This window comes from Castanea sativa, chromosome 5, assembly GCF_040712315.1.
Source record: "Castanea sativa cultivar Marrone di Chiusa Pesio chromosome 5, ASM4071231v1".
Lineage (NCBI taxonomy): Eukaryota > Viridiplantae > Streptophyta > Magnoliopsida > Fagales > Fagaceae > Castanea > Castanea sativa.
In genome coordinates this window covers 39,507,897-39,526,284 of record NC_134017.1, presented here as the reverse complement: position 1 = coordinate 39,526,284, position 18,388 = coordinate 39,507,897, and the positions used below count along the sequence as shown (strand labels likewise).

General features: G+C 36.6%; 1 long non-coding RNA gene across 2 annotated transcripts; it reads right to left on the bottom strand.

Moving 5' to 3' along the window:
- Window positions 1-8,429: 8,429 nt before the first annotated feature.
- On the bottom strand, window positions 8,430-13,232 carry LOC142634463 (uncharacterized). 2 transcript variants are annotated; one of them, XR_012844188.1, is made up of 6 exons: window positions 12,832-13,232; window positions 10,360-10,471; window positions 10,169-10,276; window positions 9,490-9,689; window positions 9,316-9,381; window positions 8,430-9,221 (listed from the first exon to the last, which is right to left on the bottom strand). It is a non-coding gene; the product is annotated as an uncharacterized LOC142634463 (long non-coding RNA). The 2 variants fall into 2 exon arrangements; XR_012844187.1 differs by lacking the exon at window positions 10,360-10,471 and having other exon boundaries at window positions 8,432-9,221.
- Between the last annotated feature and the right edge of the window lie 5,156 nt (window positions 13,233-18,388).

Here is an 18,388-nt window from a genome sequence, read left to right as displayed (position 1 = left end):
AAGCTATAGAAACAACTAATTTAACAATTTTTTTTCATAATTTAAAGTGAATAGTTGTAGAGTGATAAAAAGTTGTCCTACGAACAAAACTTTTGCCACAACTTTGACTACATCTTGCTAACCTAATCGATTGTAAGAGGTAGACAATCGTTTTCACATGAACTCACTATTTTTTTTTACCACTCACAATCAACCATTTCATTAATTTGTGGCAAAAGTTGTATCCCATTGCGTTTAAAAAAAAAAGTGTTATAACTCGTGTGTCTTAGTGAAAATAATGGTCCGTTTGGATATAATTTATTACTAAAAACTGAAAATAATGTAGCAAAATAATTTTTAAATGTGTGAATAGTACTGCGGGACCCATTTTTAATAAAAAGTTGTTGAAAAAGTACATGAACAGTGCGCGCACGGCGCGTTTTGTCCCCCGCAGCAGAAACGAGAAAAAAAAAACGCAGCAATTAATAATCTGGATCCAAACGGGCAATAAATTTCATGGATGTTTAGGACCCAACCACTTATGATAACTATGATATATTGATATTTACAAATGTTCTTGTTCAAATGGAGAAATGGCAGCCCCACATGCCTGCGTTTGACATTGAGGATGTGTAAATCTCATTAATATCTGTTAGAGTGCAAGTGCCCTCCTATGAGTATGACATAAGAAAAGAAAAAAGGAAATTTGGATCTAAGTTCAGACACCTCTCTCTATAAATCCATTACCATCTTAGCATACATTTTAACGGGTGGAGGTTTTGACAATACATAAACAATAAGGCTCTCACGTTAGGTCAGGTGGGCTTGAAATTTGAAGCTAATTCAACAATTTAATTCAAAGTACTCCTTAACAGATCCTGGCCACAATTGCAAGTCAAATACATTAGTCTTTTACTCTCACATTGAATACAAGTATTGTTCTTGTCCATGCAATATCCAAATAAAAGATTATTAAAAGAGAAAACCAAGAAAGAATATAGAATTCATACCTACATAGTCAGCAGAAAAACAACTCCTTGCCTGAATTGGAATGGCACAGATATTCAGGCCCTGCCCTCAGATCAAAGAGAGCATAGTTTGAATCAATCCATTAAGCGCCGACTGACATCATATAATGACTAACAGACAGCAGAACAATTGATTCTAAGCTAGATGGGAATGAGAACAATTGAAAAAAAAAAAAAAAAAAAAAAAAAGGCAATGTGAACTTCAGCAGGAATTGATGTAAAAAATTACTAACAATATTCTTCCACTCATTGTTTTTCTTTTTTTAATAAATTTTTCTTCCACTAATTGTTAAGAGTAATAATTGAACATTAGTAATGACATGAGGAGATCGAATAGTAATTTTAGGAAATGGTAAAATAACTCTGCAATGATTAAGGGGTTTGGTTTACCTCCAGTACTTTTTTATCTGAAATCGCATTTTATTTTAATGAAAAATTGTCACATAACCCACTAATTAAATAAAATGTGAAGATTAAAACCCACTGTCACCTGTTACTGTGTATTTAAAACAAAAGAAGACCTCCAGTTAAAAAAGAACTGGAGGTAAGCCTTCAAGTCATGAGGTAGGGTTCTAGTACCATTCTTCTAGTCCTTCACGGTCAAGACATTTCATCTAGCCAAGCCAACATATATTATACACTATAAACATCTAGAACTGTCAAGAAAAATGATTTAACAGCCAGATATCATACAGATTTAGAGAGTTGCAAACTTAGCTGGTCAGATCAGACTCCTCATCTAAAAATTATCAACAACCAAATTTTGAAGCAAATTCAAAATCACAAACGAAAAGACAGAGTGATGCATACAATAAAGAAGAGTTCAAGGAAAAATAAGATTAAATACACAAAGATTCAAGAATTGTGGTCGATTTTGGTGTAGGGCCTTCCTGGAACCTTCTCATAGGTTATTTTAGTTATTATTGAGTCTTAGTATTTAGTTCTTGGGGTTAGAAAGTTAAATAGGCACAGTTTGGTAATTTTCATATTTTCTAGAATGGGCTATGATGTGCTGTCCTAGGGGCCTAGGAGTCTTATTTTATGTTTTGAAATCCTTTTTTCCTATTTGGCTTAGGATTTATTAAGTCATTTTATGTTAGTTATTATTATTCCTAGTCATTCTAGGAATGAATTATTTAGATTCCAATTCCTTCAAAGAAGGAATATAACGTGAGCATTAGCACCTAGGGATGCAAAAAGGTGTCTATTATACATCATCAAAACTTACTTTATCTATTTTACCATCCCATTTTACAACTCATCCAACATTCGAGTTTTTATTTTTACATATAAATCATTAAAATAATATAAACTATACCAACAAATAATATAAACAAATCAATTCTCTCTCTTCTCTCCCATCTCTCTCTTCTTTCCCATCTCTCTCTTCTCTCTTTTCCTCTCTTCCTCTCTTACTCCATTAAAATATTAGTTTTTATTTTTACAACTCATGAATAGTAAGTCTGTATATATACAACCCTACTGTTCACATATGGTACAAATTTTTAGATAGCCACCCCCCGAATGTAACATTTTTTAAGGGTCTAGGTGGTAAAATAGCAACTGGGGATTTTTACACCCCCAATGCTAGTGCTAACCTATATAAAGGCTTTATGGTATTCAATAATATTCATAGTGATTTTGATTCTAATAAAATTCAGCATCTTACTTTAAGCTTTGAGGATGTGATTGCCTTCTTCTAAGTGTGATTGCATAGGAAGACTTAGGCGTGATTGATATCTTGTTCTTTGTTCTATCCCTTGCTTCAACCCCAAACAGCCATCAAGATTCAATCTTTTCTAACCCTAAAGCCTTAAATAGCAATCATTATTCAAGAAGAACAAAGTTTCTCTCCAAACTAGTTTGGAGAAAAACTCTTCAAACTTCTCATATATCTCGTTTTTTAGTGTAAATTTTGAAAATCCAACCGTTGAATTTCATGTTCCTTATGTTCTTAACATGCATATCAAATTTCTTTCAAATCGGATATTATTTACTATTTGATCAATTAATTTATTTTTTATATACAACTTTAGATTACAAAAACTTGAAATTATAACATTTATTTGATGACATAACAATTGATTTTTGATTTTCTTGAAATTTTGTAAGCATTGAGGATGTAATAAGAACATGCAATCTAATGGTTTGATTTTCAAAATTCACACTCAATATAAATATATATATATGATGAGTTTGTAGGGTTTCTCTCCAAACTAGTTTGAAGATAAACTTTGTTCATTCAAGAACTCATTAAGAAGTCGACTGTAATGCTGAATTCTTAAATATCCTACATCAAATTTGGTATAAGGGCCCAAATCAGCATTATAAAACTAGAAGCGATCAGCCTTAAAGAGGAAGAATGACAAATCAGTAATGCACGTCTTTATTTATACAATTGCTGACGAACACAATTGATGCTTTGGAAGCCAAATTCGAAGAGTTGCATGCTGCTAATTTCCTTCACTAAAAGCGAAAATTCAGCCAACAAGCTTGATCCTTCAAGTAATGGTGCCAAGGTTAAGGAAAGATCTTTAGAGGAGAAATCTAAATAGCAAAGAGAAGATCCTATCTCACCTCCTCATGTTAAAGCTGAAGGTATGTGTACTTTTGAAGGGCCTCGCTTTACACTTTATGACTTGGCATAAGGTTGATGGAGCAAAATAATCATGAGAGGTGTGATTATTGTAATGAGGCACTAGATATAACCAAGAAAGTTCGTGTAGAAGTACTAGATTTTTATGGAAGAATTGATCCACAAGTATTTTTAGATTTGCCTACTTTGGAAAGATATTTTGACAGGTATGACATGTTCGATAAAAGGAGGGTTAAAATTGCTGTTATAAAACTTATTGGAAAAGGTCAAATCTAAAATAACCTATGAAAGGTTCCAAGAAAGCTTTGCAACCACAATAACTGAATCTTTGGGTAGCTAATTTGTTTTTCCTTGTACTCTTTTTTACTATCTCCATTGATAGATTTGAGTTTGTCCAATAAGTTTCATAACAGCAAAACTGACCCTCATTTCATTGGAAATGCCATGCCAGTCAAAATACCTTTCCAAAGAAGCAAGCCAATCTAAAAATACTTTGGGATCAATTCTTCCATCAAAATCTAGTACTTCTACATGAACTTTTTTCATTATATCTCCATCTCCATCGCGATAATAATCTCTCTCATAATATTTTGCTACACATACCTTCAGATTTAACATGAGGTGGTGAGTTAGGATCTTCTCTTTGTCGTTCAGATTTCTCCTCTAAAAATCTGCCCTTACCCTTGGCGCCACTACTTCAGAGATCAAGCTTGTTGGCTGAATTTTCAATTTTAGTGAAGGATGTCGGCTTGTAAATCTTCAAATTTGGCTTCCAAAGCATCAGTTCTATCTGATAGTGTATAAATAATGACTAGACTTGACTGATTTGTCATCCTCCTCTTTAAGGCTGACTGCTATGTTTAAGAATCTATGTTTAAGAGTTTTAGGTTAGAAGAGAATGAATCTTGATAGTTGTTTGGCGGTGAAACAAAAGATGGAACAAAGAACAAGATAAATAAACACTAGGCAATCACACCTAAGTCTTCCTAAGCAATCACACACTTTAGGAAGGAGAGGTAAAAAAAAATTAAAGGAAAATGAGTTATTGCAGCTATCCAACATAAAAATATGAGGAAATTCACAGTATGCACTCTAAACTATAAAATTATGCACTTAACACCCTAAAATAAGATTAATTTACAAAACCATCCCATTATCTAAATTAACACATTAATGGATAGATTAGTCTCAAATTAGGATATTGATTGCAAAAAAAAATTATATTTTAGGGTACACAAGATAAATGTGCCAGTTTAGGCCCTTTAAAGTGATAACTTTCCATTAATCTATTAATTTAGAGATTGATACGATTAGATGGGGTCGCCATTGTGAATTAAATTTCAATCAAGATGTTGATTTTCTTTTAAATTTTAATATGCACAATATAAACGTCCATAAATCCTTAACTTTACACACCAATGAACAATCCATCCTTTGTTTTTCTCACCCTTTGGTTTTTAACATGTGATGGAGGGAATGAGTTTAGGAGTTGGAATGGTGGACAAAATTAAGTTGCTTAGAGTAGGCTACAGGTGTTTCAACTCTTCAAGAGACACACTCTTGGAGATACCTCTCAATTGTATTTTCTTATTGATTATCAAAAACTTATTACAATATGCAAGTTCTTGACTAGATATAGTTACATCAGGATGAATGCAATGCGATAGGCTCCTATCATTTAATTGGTTCTTTATAACTAAATAGGCCCCTAACAACTACTTAGGCTCCTAGGATACTCATACTATCTTAACCAACATCATTAGAAATACTGCAATCTTGCTAATTGTTACAAAACTCAAACACTTCAGTACAAGTAGCTACTAAGATGCACTGCATCAAGATGACTCCTCTTAGAAAAGCACTCGTCCTCAAGTGGATTCTTCTTCTTTTGACTCATGGTAGGGCAGAAAACAATGCACATTGAAGGTTTTTTGAAATATGCAAGTGTGATGGAAGCTGCACTTGGTAAGCATTGTCCTAGACTAGTGTGTTATTAGGCAAGGTCCAACCTTTTTGTCCTGCATCTAGGCATAGGTTCCAGCAGAGTTCATTTCCTTGGTCACATCTAAGGCCTTAGGGTGAGCTTTCAAGGGTTGATAGTAGCATATACACAATACAAGTATCTAGGCACTCTTTAACAAAATTATTAAAAGCTAATAAAGAAAACCTTTGAGAGCTAGAAGGTTTAGGTATCACCTTTTCTTTCATTGTCCGCAATGTTTTGTCCTTTTTGTATAAGCTGTAGGTGTTCCTCCTCCCATTGTGTATTGTTTGCCTATCATATTTCCAAGGCTTGCCCAGAAATAGGCGACAAGCAACCATCTTCACTACATCACAAAGAAGTTTGTCTTGATACTTTCTTCTAATGGACAAGGCAAACATGCATCTTTTGGTCACTCTTAACTCCATTTCCTTTCTTCAGCCATGTTAGCTTGTAGGAATGTGGGTGTTCTTCAATTTCTAGGCCCAACACCTTCTCAAGAAATAACATTCTCACAGCTTCCTCCATCAATGACTAGGCTGCACACTCTTCCACCTATGTTGCAAGTGGTGTAGAAAATGTTTCTCATTAGCCATTCTTCTTCATCTTCTTTCTTAGGTGCAAGCAAGGTCTTTTTCATGACTAATGTAAGCACTTCATCCTCCTCTGAGTCTCCTCCAACAATTTCTTCATTGCAACATTGCACATATGATAGTCATCACTTTCTAGATCTTCCATTCGATCCATCACCAAGGCTTCTCCCTTGTTTTAAAATGGTTGCTCTTGTTTTGTTGTCGTCAGTGGCCTTATGCCCTACTTCACTAGAATGAGAAGTTAAATTTATGCTTCAATAGTGCTTTGGCTATGTTGATGACTAGGGTCATGCCTGCACTGCCTGCTTTGTCATCCTAGAAGGGCTATGTTGTCATGGGCCTTCCAAGGTTGTTGACTGCAGTGCTTCTTGCTTTTCCAAAGGATTGAGACTGCATATAGGCTCTTCTTGCTATCTGTTTCTCAATCATTAAGTACCTGTTGTAAGCTTCAGAAACTGTCCATATTAAATGGAAGGACAGGATGTCTTGGAAGGCAGGTTTTAGACCACTCAAGTACCTAGCCATAGCCACCATTTGTTCCTCATTTTATTGAGGTCCACTCAAGCTACTGATTGATGAAAGGACTCTGTATTCATCTACAGGTGCCATGTTGCCTCAAATTGTGCGACCTTTTGTACAAAGTTTGCATGTAGTTGACAGGAAGAAATTGGTTTCTCATTTTCTCCTTCATCTTTGTCCAATGTCATACTTTCTTCTTCCCTCTTCTTACTCTTTGAATTTGCAATTGTCCCCCCACCATGCAGAGGCTCTCCCTCTCAGCCTGATGGAGACCAATTTCATCTTCTTAGAATCTTGAACATCATAGTATTAAAAGATCCTTTCAAGATGATTCAACCAGTCAACAAATTCTCTAGGATCCAAGCTCCCTTTTTGGCAACTCAATCTTGGAGGCGGATACACAACTGGCCCTTGTCTAGGCACCTGAATCGGTGCTTGCTCTTCTCTGAAATTGCCAAATAGATTCTCAAAGTTGTTGTTCCTGTCAGCATCAGCATCTTTAAATTCTTCACCATTACTCTTGTAATTAGCAAGCTGATTCTTCCTAACTTCTTCCATTAACCTCCTCAGCAATTCTACAGCTTCCTCCAATGTAGTCTGAGGCTCAACCACATGATTTTGGTCTTGATTGACTGGCACTTTTACCTCTGGTTCAAGGTTTGCAAAAACTTTCTCGTGCTTTTTCCTTTTTAATTCTCTCTGCTGGTGCGAAGATCATTAAACCTCTCAAGAACAGTGTTTTCTCTTGATGCCACACAAGTTTCAGGCTTTAATATGGGCAGCAGATCAAGAGTCTTGGAGGGTTCTTGAAATTCAAGTATTAAAAGACTAGCTTAGGGCCCTTGAATACGTAGAGGTATCATACCAAAATGATGGGGGGAATGAATTTAGGAATTGGAATGGTGGACAAGGCTAAGTTGCTTTTAGAGTAGGGTTCGGGTTGTATCAACTCTTCAAGAGACGCACTCTTGGAAATACTTCTTGGTTGTATTTTCTTATTGAATATAAAAAAACTGATTACAAAATACAAGTGCTTGCCTATGTATGGTTACATAAGGATGCACGCCATTGGATCGCTGCAACGCTCTAGGCTCCTACCATTTGATTGGTTCTTTTATAACTAACTAAGCTCCTTAGCTTAACAAACCATGTTACAAATAGTGCAAACTTGCTAGTTGTTACAAAAGCTCAAACACTAGAGTAAAAGTAGCTATGAAGATGCACAGGATCATGTTGGTCCTTAAACTTAGAAACTAATCAACAATCAAACTACCCAAATGTCATAATTTCATGAAGAGGTTAGTGAAGTCGATCTACTCATGATGTTTTAATAGTGAAAGAATTTCAATGATAGGACCAATTTTGCATGGCTATATTCAACATAATCATGGGTCTAGGTTTTGATAATGAAATCTTACAAAAAAATAACACTACCCAGTTCATAAATCACACAATCATCTAAAATTTGTACTAGCAAATAATTATTAGTTAAGAATTATGTGTGAATATAATTTTTTATATTTTAAATTGAACATAAAAGAAATATATAACAAAAATAGTGGCAAAAACCTCCCGGATATAATCACAATCCCATCGCACAGAGAAATAGAACAAGCTTGAAAGACAAAGTGTATGTTTGGATAAAGCTGAAATTTGTTTTCAGCTACGTCTAGCGTTTTCTGTGGGTCTTGTGCACTGTTCATGGAACCCGCAAACTACTTTTTTTCAAAAAAAACAACTTTAAAACTGGGTCTCACAGTACTATTTACACATTTAAAAATTATTTTGCTACAGTGTTTTCAATTTTCAACAATAAACGATATCCAAACACACCCTAAGAATACCAATATACCATTGTATTATGGAAGAAAACAATCTCCAACCAGTTGCCGAGAAATTGCATGAAAGAAAGACAAACTTGCTTTTATTTCATTTGCTAAGCAAATATTTACAAAAGCATAACTATGAGTCTCAATTTTTTCTTCAGTTGATGATGGTAGTGGTGATGATAATGATAGTGATGAGGCTGATGGGGAAGATGAGGAGGTGTTTGAAGTTGAGAAGGTATTAGGAATATGTTATGGTGACCCTAAAGAGACAAAAAACACGCGAGTTATATCTTAAGATATTTGAATTTCAAACCAACGTTTAAAGTTGGGAACACAAGTATGTCATTGTGCACCTATGCTGACAAAACTGCACTTCATTTCCACAAATTACTCTAAACTTTGGTTTGAAATTCAAATACCTTAAGATATAATTCGCGTGTTTTTTATCTCTTTGGGGTCACCATAGCATATTCCTAATATCTTCTCAACTTCAAACACCTCCTCATCTTCCCCATCACCCTCATCACTATCATCATCATCATCATCACCACTACCATCATCAGCAACATTTTCTGTTCCAAACAGATTCGCATACTCTTGTAGAACATCATTACTTTTAATTAGGGAAAAATAATAGCATGATTTGTCCCACTTCTCTAGCAACAACAAAAAATCCTCTGCAGATTCATTCCTAACCTGATTTGCCAAGGATAAACTAATATTAGAGCTTTGCACTTAAGCATGAAATTGCCTATACATCAATAAAAGAAATTTGACTCAAACAATCTACCTATATCTCTGGATGGTTTAACTTGAGACTTTCACAAGCATACTGATTCAAGTTAACTGCCCATCTCTACAACAACATACAAAGGAAATAAATTAGTTCCAAGACAAAATGATGATCATAAGTTGACATCTCATTCAGGTTAGTATATTTTGTGGGTTAAAGAATAGAACTTACTGTAACAAAATATAAACTGAACAAATCAGTTCCAAGACATAACCCAGTTGACCTAGCACCACAACTAGAGTAGAGGTTTAGCAATGTCACCTCTGGGTTAGGGTGATCTTGAACTTGAGAAACTTCTTCAAGTTCAACCCCATTCATATCACACTCACAAGAAATTGTTGATGATGCCTCACAGCTACTATGCCTCTCTTCTGTAAGTTTGTAAGGAGGAAAAGATAAGAGAAATAATAAAGGCTTTCAAATTTAAAAACACAAATACAATTTGATGTGAATCACACAAAATTCCAACCTGCTGGTAACTTAACAAATATAACATATGCCAATAAATAGAGCATGTCACAATAATAGTCACAATTGGGAATTGACTTTCTCTTTGTTGGATCAACCTGAAAAACAGAATTTAATCGCTATCACATTATATAAAAATCAAAAAACGTATATAAGAACTTGAAATCATACATTCAAAAGAATCCTAGCAATTGTTAATTTTTCAACCAAACAATCCAATGAGTCATCATCCTGGATTTCTGAATAGAATATGCACTTACTCTCAATAAGATTATGATATTTTGTATGATCTTTGGAAAAAATTTTAATTAAAACTAGGCATTAGCAAGCTAAATATTGAGAACCAAAATCAATAAAGATATGGTGTTAAGATGATACTTACCATATCCTTGGCTCTATAATACCATTGAGATGTAAAATAGGAACTTTCATCCACAGCTTCAAACATCTCCACAATCTTGCAGATATGACTAGGCTTTCCTTTAGCAGCCTAAACACAACAAACAAAAATACAAATTGGACTGTCAAAATAACATACAAACAAGTAGCATAGCACTTCAAATTAAAACTTACCTTAACGTGAGCATCATCATAAAGATTATAAAGAATTCAACCATCAACCTCTGCATGTGTAATAGCATCGAGCCTAAATAATTTGACCAAAATCATCCTTACTTCTTACGGCCTAACATCATTATCACATCACTTATTAAGAAGATTTATAATATCTCATTACATACTAAGGAAAATTAGCCCGAGCAGAAATGAACAAGGAAAGTAAATATAACTTTGTTTATAGGTAAAAGGAAAATAAATGGAAGTTTCTTTAAGATGAATTGCTATGTCTTTTTTTTATAAGTAATCTGCTATGTCTATTTTGGCTTGCTCCATCAGGTGAATGATATACACCCAATTTGGCACCACTTAACAAAAAATTTAATTTATTGACTTGAAAGGTCCAAAGACAGTGTAAAATGCCAATTGTCACATTGGATAGGCTTCCAAATTTATCTTTCTTCTATAAGCAAAGTTTATTGAAAAGCATTAAAAGGGGTGCAACCAGGGACTTTTATTTTAAAAAAAAAAATGTGAGCACCATGAGAAAGAAGGAAGCTTATTTGCTTTGGTTGTGGGCCACCAGAGAATACTGTGATCTGAAGGTTTCTAACAAGGTCATAATAGAAAGGTATTCAACAATATGTGAAAAAGGCTAGTCAACATGTGAAACCAGTAACCAATACCATCTAAGATTTTTTACAAGAGCTTTTTTGAAACTGGTTTACCTACAAATTAAGTTTAAAATACACATCTAATTTTACGTCTTAAACTAGATTTCAGCCACTCATTTAATGAACACGTTGATCCTTAGCTGCTCAACATCCAATATCACTAAGCATGAATGGTCTTCCACTTGTTTTATAAAACTTTCTCATCTATCTCTTCATCTTTAAAGGTAAACCAAGACTAAAAAATAAATCTAGTTTCCTTCCTTTGGATATCATTTTTGTTTCAACTTCTTCTTTATTATGATAAAATAAAAGACAGAGGAACCTATGAGGCATGAAGATCAGACCAAAGTGCTCCCTTTTTTAGCAATAAGATCTGCTTTTTGAGTCAACTGATAAAAGAAACCAATAACAATAATCTCATCATTGAGAAACGATTAACGATCTATCTTAACACATTGAAATACTCAATGGCCAAGAACCAAAATGATTCCACCCCCTCCCTCCTATTATCGAACAAAAGCAAGATAAACTCCCATCCATACTTCTTTAAATCCCACCAAAGAGCCATAATCCTAGGGAACAACAATTATTTTTCATCAAACCCTGTTGAAAAGAAAATTTCCAAGCAACATTCTAATTTTGTAAAGGGAAGGTCAAGAGCACAAATCAGAACTGTTCATGCAAGTACACCACACCATATGACATCCTATATTAGCAGCAAATCTAGTTGCATGCTTGATGATTTGTAGCAATAATGGCAAAACTTAGGTACAATTTCTTAGATGTTGCAACTTAGGTACCCCAATTAAATTTAACTGTCTGGCTGCATTGACCAATAAGCATAAAAAGTATTATCTTCCTTCATGGACAATTAAATTCAACTATGTGACTCATTTTTTTATAGGTAGCATGAAAAAAATAAGAAAAAGAAATGTACGAGCATCTGAATGCAGAAGCCACATAGAGAAGTGAATTCATGGCAAGTGCAAGCATATTTGTTCACATCAGTACCCAAAGTACTAAAAACGATTTCGGCAACAGAAAGGCTGTATACGCTATCTATCTCAAGCACATCAGTGACACTAACTAATTGCCTTTTTCTACCCAAAAATAGATACTCAACAAAGCTTATCATCAAAAACACGTACTAGTCTAAACCTTAAACAACTGGCTATCTTTTTACTTATCAAATATATATATATACTAGTCTTTCTTTTATAGGATATATATCTACTAGTCTAAACCTTAAACTCAGAAAGAGAGAAGCATATGAATAATTCTTCATATAGATCTATTAATGAGCCCTGAAGGCCACTCTGGTGTAAGTATGTGACTCATTGGCAATGCAGCAACATAGTTGAATTGAATTGGGGAACCAAAGGTAGTACAGAAACTGTTTGTAAGTTTTGTCCAGAACTATAAAACATGCTAAGTACATAACTTCTCCCTTAAAATAGTACTATAACCATTAACTCTGAATTTCCATCAACATGAGATACTAGGCAAAACCCATTACTTTGCTTTCCCTGCATAATTTATACTAGGATGCACGGACACCGACATGGGTACGGATATGATGGATACGATACAACGACACGAGAAATTTTTTGAAAAATTATAACATGAAACCGTATGACACGAGTATGGCACCCTAAATAGTGTCCGTGCACCCTAGAATTTATATGTTATGGAAATGATATCTGTGACTGTGACTATCAATTAACAATGCAGCTTTAAATTACCACCAAAAAAAATTACAAAGTACAAATGAACACATAGTATTGTAGGTAATCACGCAAATTCAATAGCAACCCACCTTGTCATTCACCTCGCAGAATTTCAATCTCTCGGTGAAAATCGAATCCCCATTGCTCAATCTCTTCACCAATTCCAGTTCGTCCTCCTCGCTACTCCCACGCACTTCGTCGTCGCGGTCTTTGTCTTCTCTATTCGATGAGAAATGACGAGTGTTGGACCAGTACTGGGTGGGTTAGAGAGTGGTGAAAATGTGGGCGGCGAGGAAGGGTTTTAGGGGTTGGGTTTTGGAGAGAGGAATTGGGAAAGGAAGAGATGGGTTTGTGGAGAAGAGGGCAGAGGCGTGGCGTCTGTTCGCCATGGATGACTCATTGAGGTCAGTTCTGACAGAGTCGTAGTAGTAGGGTTTTAGATTGTTGGACTCTCAGATTGAGGGTTTAGATTTTGAAGGCGTAATTCTAGCAGCCCGCTAAAAGTCACAACTTTTGGGAAAAAGGAGACATTATACAAAGAGGATTACCAACGTAGCCTTTTAATCAATAAAATGTGGTTATTCATACATATGTGACATTATTTAGTATTTTTTATTTTTTATTCATTGTACTGATTAAGAAGCTTACTCATATATTTATATAAATGATATTATCTCATTGATTAGAGGACTACATCAATAGTCCTTTTAATGTATCTAATAATTTCTCGAGAAAAATGCTTCCTTTAGAACTCTTTTAAGTCTTATATTTTTACGTCGAGAGTGAATTTTGAAAAAATCTAATTTTGTATTGCATGTATCCTTTGTGCTTAAAAAATTTTAAGAAGATTAAAGATTAATTACTATGTTATCATGTTTAAATTTTAAAATTTTGTAATCTAAAATTGTATAAAAAAATAAGTTTATTGATCGCATAGTAAATAACATCTGATTTCAACGAAATTTGATATGCATATTAAGATAATAAAAATAAATACTCAACATAAGAAATATGCAAATCAACTGTTAAATTTTCAAAATTCACACCCAATAAAAAAATGTAAGGGTTTCTCTCCAAACTTGTTCCAACTTTTGCCAATACCAATATATGATAGTTTGTAATTGGTGGCTTGTCATGAGGAGCCCAAATTTACAAATTTTCTATTAATTTTCCCTTGTAATTGGTAATAAAATTAAAAATTAGACAAAAAAAAACTAAAAATGTAGAATTTTCTCTTCTTTTTTTTATAGAAGACGACAGAAGTATATCCGTATGAGTATCGAGCATGGGCTCAACCCTTTGGCCCCTGTATACCTAAGAGTTATAGGCCTAATGTTAGATTGAGGCCCATATCAGTTCAGGGATCAACAGCAAATCAAGGTCCATATTAATTCAGGGATCAATATCAGGTCGAGGCATGCATAGAACGGCCAGGTAGTGCCTTGGGGGAAATTGCTTGCCGAGCACCGTTTGGCAACAAGTACAAGTTTCGAGGTAGTCACATTTGTCACGAGAAGTAGGCCTCGTCTGGTAAGGAATATATCCCAGAAGGACCCCACTAGCATAAAAAGCCCTTTCTATCATCATTGTAACCCCACTAAGGAAAGTCTATAAATAGGGGGCGAAGGAGTGAGAAAGGGGGGTTGAAAATTTTGGGGGAGAAAGATACACGAGAAAAAAGGGAGATAAACTACTGAAAAGGAGAAGCTTAGTTTTAAGCTCGAGGCTCTTTGGAAAGCATACACAAGGTAGTAGAATACAAATTGGGCCACAAGTTCCTTCACTTGTGCCGTTGGGTTGGCCTCAAGAGGTCTTCTCATAATAGGAAACTCTTTATCCACTCTAAACAAATAAATTGGTAGCCCAACCTCAAAGGTCACGCAGCACTTTGGTTATAGCCATCACAATTAGTGCCGCCTGTGGGAATCTCCTACTTAGCTGAAGATCCGGATCTAGTTTACCATCGCTTAGGATGGAGGAGCCACATACAAGAAAGGGATCGATAGGCCCAGGAGGCAGTCATTCAAGGGTTTTGTCTCAGGGCCAAAAGAGGTTAGAAAGGAAACGGAAAAGGGAACAAGACCGCATGCAAGATGGGCATGAGACAAGGCTCGATTTGGATGAGGGGTCCTCGCAGGGAAAAAGATCGGTCTCTTATGTTCTCAAAATAAGCAGAGAATAGGCCCAAAGAGCCCAATGCAATGAATTTGTAAAGAGTGGGTTTGAAATCTAGGTTTTAACGAGTTTGTATACCAATTATAATGGGCCAAGATCACAATAGAAATAAGTTTATATAGGGTAAATCATCCTCGAACTCAATTCGAGGAGGCTAGCTCTTCTTTATATGTCTCCCTCACTTAATAACAGATTACAAATATTGTTCCTTAGTCTACAGTGTTTTCCTCTCCTTCTTTCCTAATCCCTCATTCTAAGGGTTTTCTTTGTCTTTTATACTATCCTTCCTCCTCTCTCTACCCTCCATGCATGGATCAGATTGTTAGTATGGATACCTGTCCTATCAGCACCTCCCTGAAGCTTTTAGGAGTAGCTGTAAGGTTGCACACTGCTGCACAGGCATCACCTCCTTATTAATGCGGCCAGAGAGTTAGCTGCAGAGCATTCAATGCGATGGTAGCAGCTTTCTCCTAGATATTTCATAGTCTTTCCCTATTCTGTGCTCTTACGATGTATATCCTTACCTACAAGATCTCTTATAACGTTGCTTCTGGGTGGCAGGCTGTACCTTTCGACCTCAACTTTGCTCAACCAAGGAAGTATTCCTCCTCGGACCACCTTCTTGGACAATCATGATCAGACTATTTCTTAACTTACCAACACGGATTCTTAGGAAGATATTTGTCCATCCTCAGACTACTTAATGTCCTCGGAAACCTATCACCCCCACAATAGCCCCTCAGGAAGAAATGAGGATTTTGATGTCACTATAATTACATTGTGCTCGTCATACATCATCCCTGACTGTGCAGGTGCCTTTTTAACTACCCAAGGCATGCTCCGAACGCTTCGGCATACAAGATGCGCCTTCATTAATTTTTATGGCTCCCTGTTCCCCACGTTTTATGGCATGATGCGGATCTAACGACTAAGGATTTTGTTGAAACCCAGGCAAGAATTTTCCTACTTGTGACTTTCCTTTGATATAAATACTGCCCAAATTAATCACTCACCTCACTTTAGCACTCATACACTGAACCTGCAAACTCACCTAATCTACTCGTGCCCTCACAATTACCAAGAGCTTGCCCAAGGAGAATTTTCTCTTTTGTGTAAGTCTTTATAACCCCTTTTGTTTATTTTTTTCATCTACTTTTCTTTTCTTTGTGTCTTTTTCTCCTCGACGCTTCTTCCTTTCTTCTACCTTCTTAGTACCTTCAAACCTCTCTTAGAAGTGGGTAGGTTAGCCGATTTGGTAGACTCCAAGAAGAAAATAGAGAGTTTTAAAGCCACATATAGGATCCCCCCGAGAGTTTCAATTAGATACTATAAGGAAGGGGAATGGCATGAGAAAAGGTGGGAGGAGAAGTAGTAATCCCGATGATCGCCTTATAGAAGGAGGGATGAGAATCCCCATGGGCACAGTCACTAGGGATTACCTTAGGGTTCACCGATTAGCTCCTACCTAGTGTGCCCCAAATATGTTTAGAATTTTAGGCTGCGTAGACGTACTTAATAAGAGGATGGGTTTAGGGCTTACCCACCATGATGTAAACTAGATTTATAACCTCCATCACCTAAAGGGGCAGGGGTATTACCTAAAGTCTAGGTTTCCCGAGGTTAGGCTTATCCAATGCCTCCCCGATTCTAACAAAGGCCTAAACAAGAACTTCATGATTGTATCAGGGAGTGGCACGATGGTCTCCCCTGCCCGACAAGAGAGGGGCAACTAGGTGGGGCTCTAGGTTTAGGTCGATTATTTTAAAAATCACTAACTTTTCTTTTTCTTTTATTCGTGTTTGTATGTAAATGTTCATTTGATTCACACTGATTTTTGTTGATGATTTTGCAGATAAACATGCCGCTGTCCCAAACTTTAGTCTTATCAACTAGCCGAGCTTGGACGAGCTACTGAAGGCCGAAGTGTTCATTCACAGTGACGGCCAGCTTCAAGCAGCGCATTTGATTCTCGGCTACACTCCTATATCCAAAGGTTTCCAAGCGTCGAAGTGCGTCATAAAAGCCAAAGACCCCCGTCTGCACTGGATAAGCGTCGTCGTTCCGAGTTTTCTCATTCCCAAAGGCGTTCCTATCCCAGATTGCACTCTCACCACTCAACCTATCCTAGAAGGTGTTCCTAAAGTAGCCTTTCCACTTCAACACATGATTGGTGAAACTACCTCCTCCCAACCCATCATCAAAGAAGAGGAGGAAATAGTTGACGTTTCGGACTTCGAGTCCGAAGATGAATTTGAGGTCTTCAACCTACCATCCTCTTCGGGAAGTCCAGCTGGTGACCTCGGCCTCACATCTCCAGAACAAGCAAGCCACCCACAAGGAGAACTTGCCATTTTAGAAGCCATGCCAATCCAATGCAGAACCAAACAAAGCCATCGAGATCTAATGGAGTCCCAAGTGGGAGGTCAGGAGCCAGAGAAGGCCACCCAGCCCAAACTTCCCACCCACCCAAACCCAATGCCCTGACCCGGTTGATCACAAAAGAAAAAATGATCAACCTAAGGGCAAGGAGGTAGTGAAGGGGTGGGGGGAAGAGCCATCATCCCAAAACAATCGAGCCCTAGAAGGGAGTTAAATAGGCTCGGACAACCCAAATAGCCCTAGAAAGGAGGGCTGATGTTCAGGTTCCAGTATCTACTCCGGTCTGGTCTCTAGCCATGATATTAGATAGAGCTGCTAAAACTGTTGATGCCTCCATCAGAAATTCACAGTCGGGAACAACTGCTTATGTGGCCGACGCGTTGGAGCAAGCTCTACTACTGCCAAAAGATATGACCGAGTTGAGGCAGATGAGGAAGCATGAGGTCTTCCTTACACTGAAGAGGGAGCTTGCCTTGGTAAAACTACTAGCTAACTCTTCTTCATTTTTTTCTTTATTCAGTATTGTCTATTTGGTTTTTTTTTATATACATACTTGCTACATTTTAGGAATTATTTGCACATGTATTTTTTTTATACCTAACTTCTTTGACCTGAGCATGTTTCATTGTTTCTTTTCATTACTGGGAAAAAGGTCGTTTAAGCCACTCATAAAGTTGAAGAAATTTTCATCAGCAGGCACAAAACAATGAAGGACGAGGATGCCAAGCGTCTTGCCGCCGTGAAGACATTTGAGGTGGCAGAGAAAAAGCTGAACGAAGCCACCGCCAAACTGAATTTGGCTAAAAGTGATAAGAAGAACGCTTAGGCCGTTCTAGCGGTGGCCAAGAGGCAGGCAAAGGCCCAACGTCTGCAGCTCCGCCAGATCAAGGATGACCACACGGCAGCGAAGAAACAAATAGAGGCCCTTATGAAGAGTTTGAAGGAATCTGAAAAGGCCAAAAAGGAAGCTAATAAAGCCAAAGAAGAAACCGAAAAAGCTAAGGAAGAGGCTGAGAAGGCCAGAGACCAGACCAAGTAGGATGGGTATGAAGCAGGGGGTGGCTGAGACCGAGGAAACCCTTAGGTTGGAGG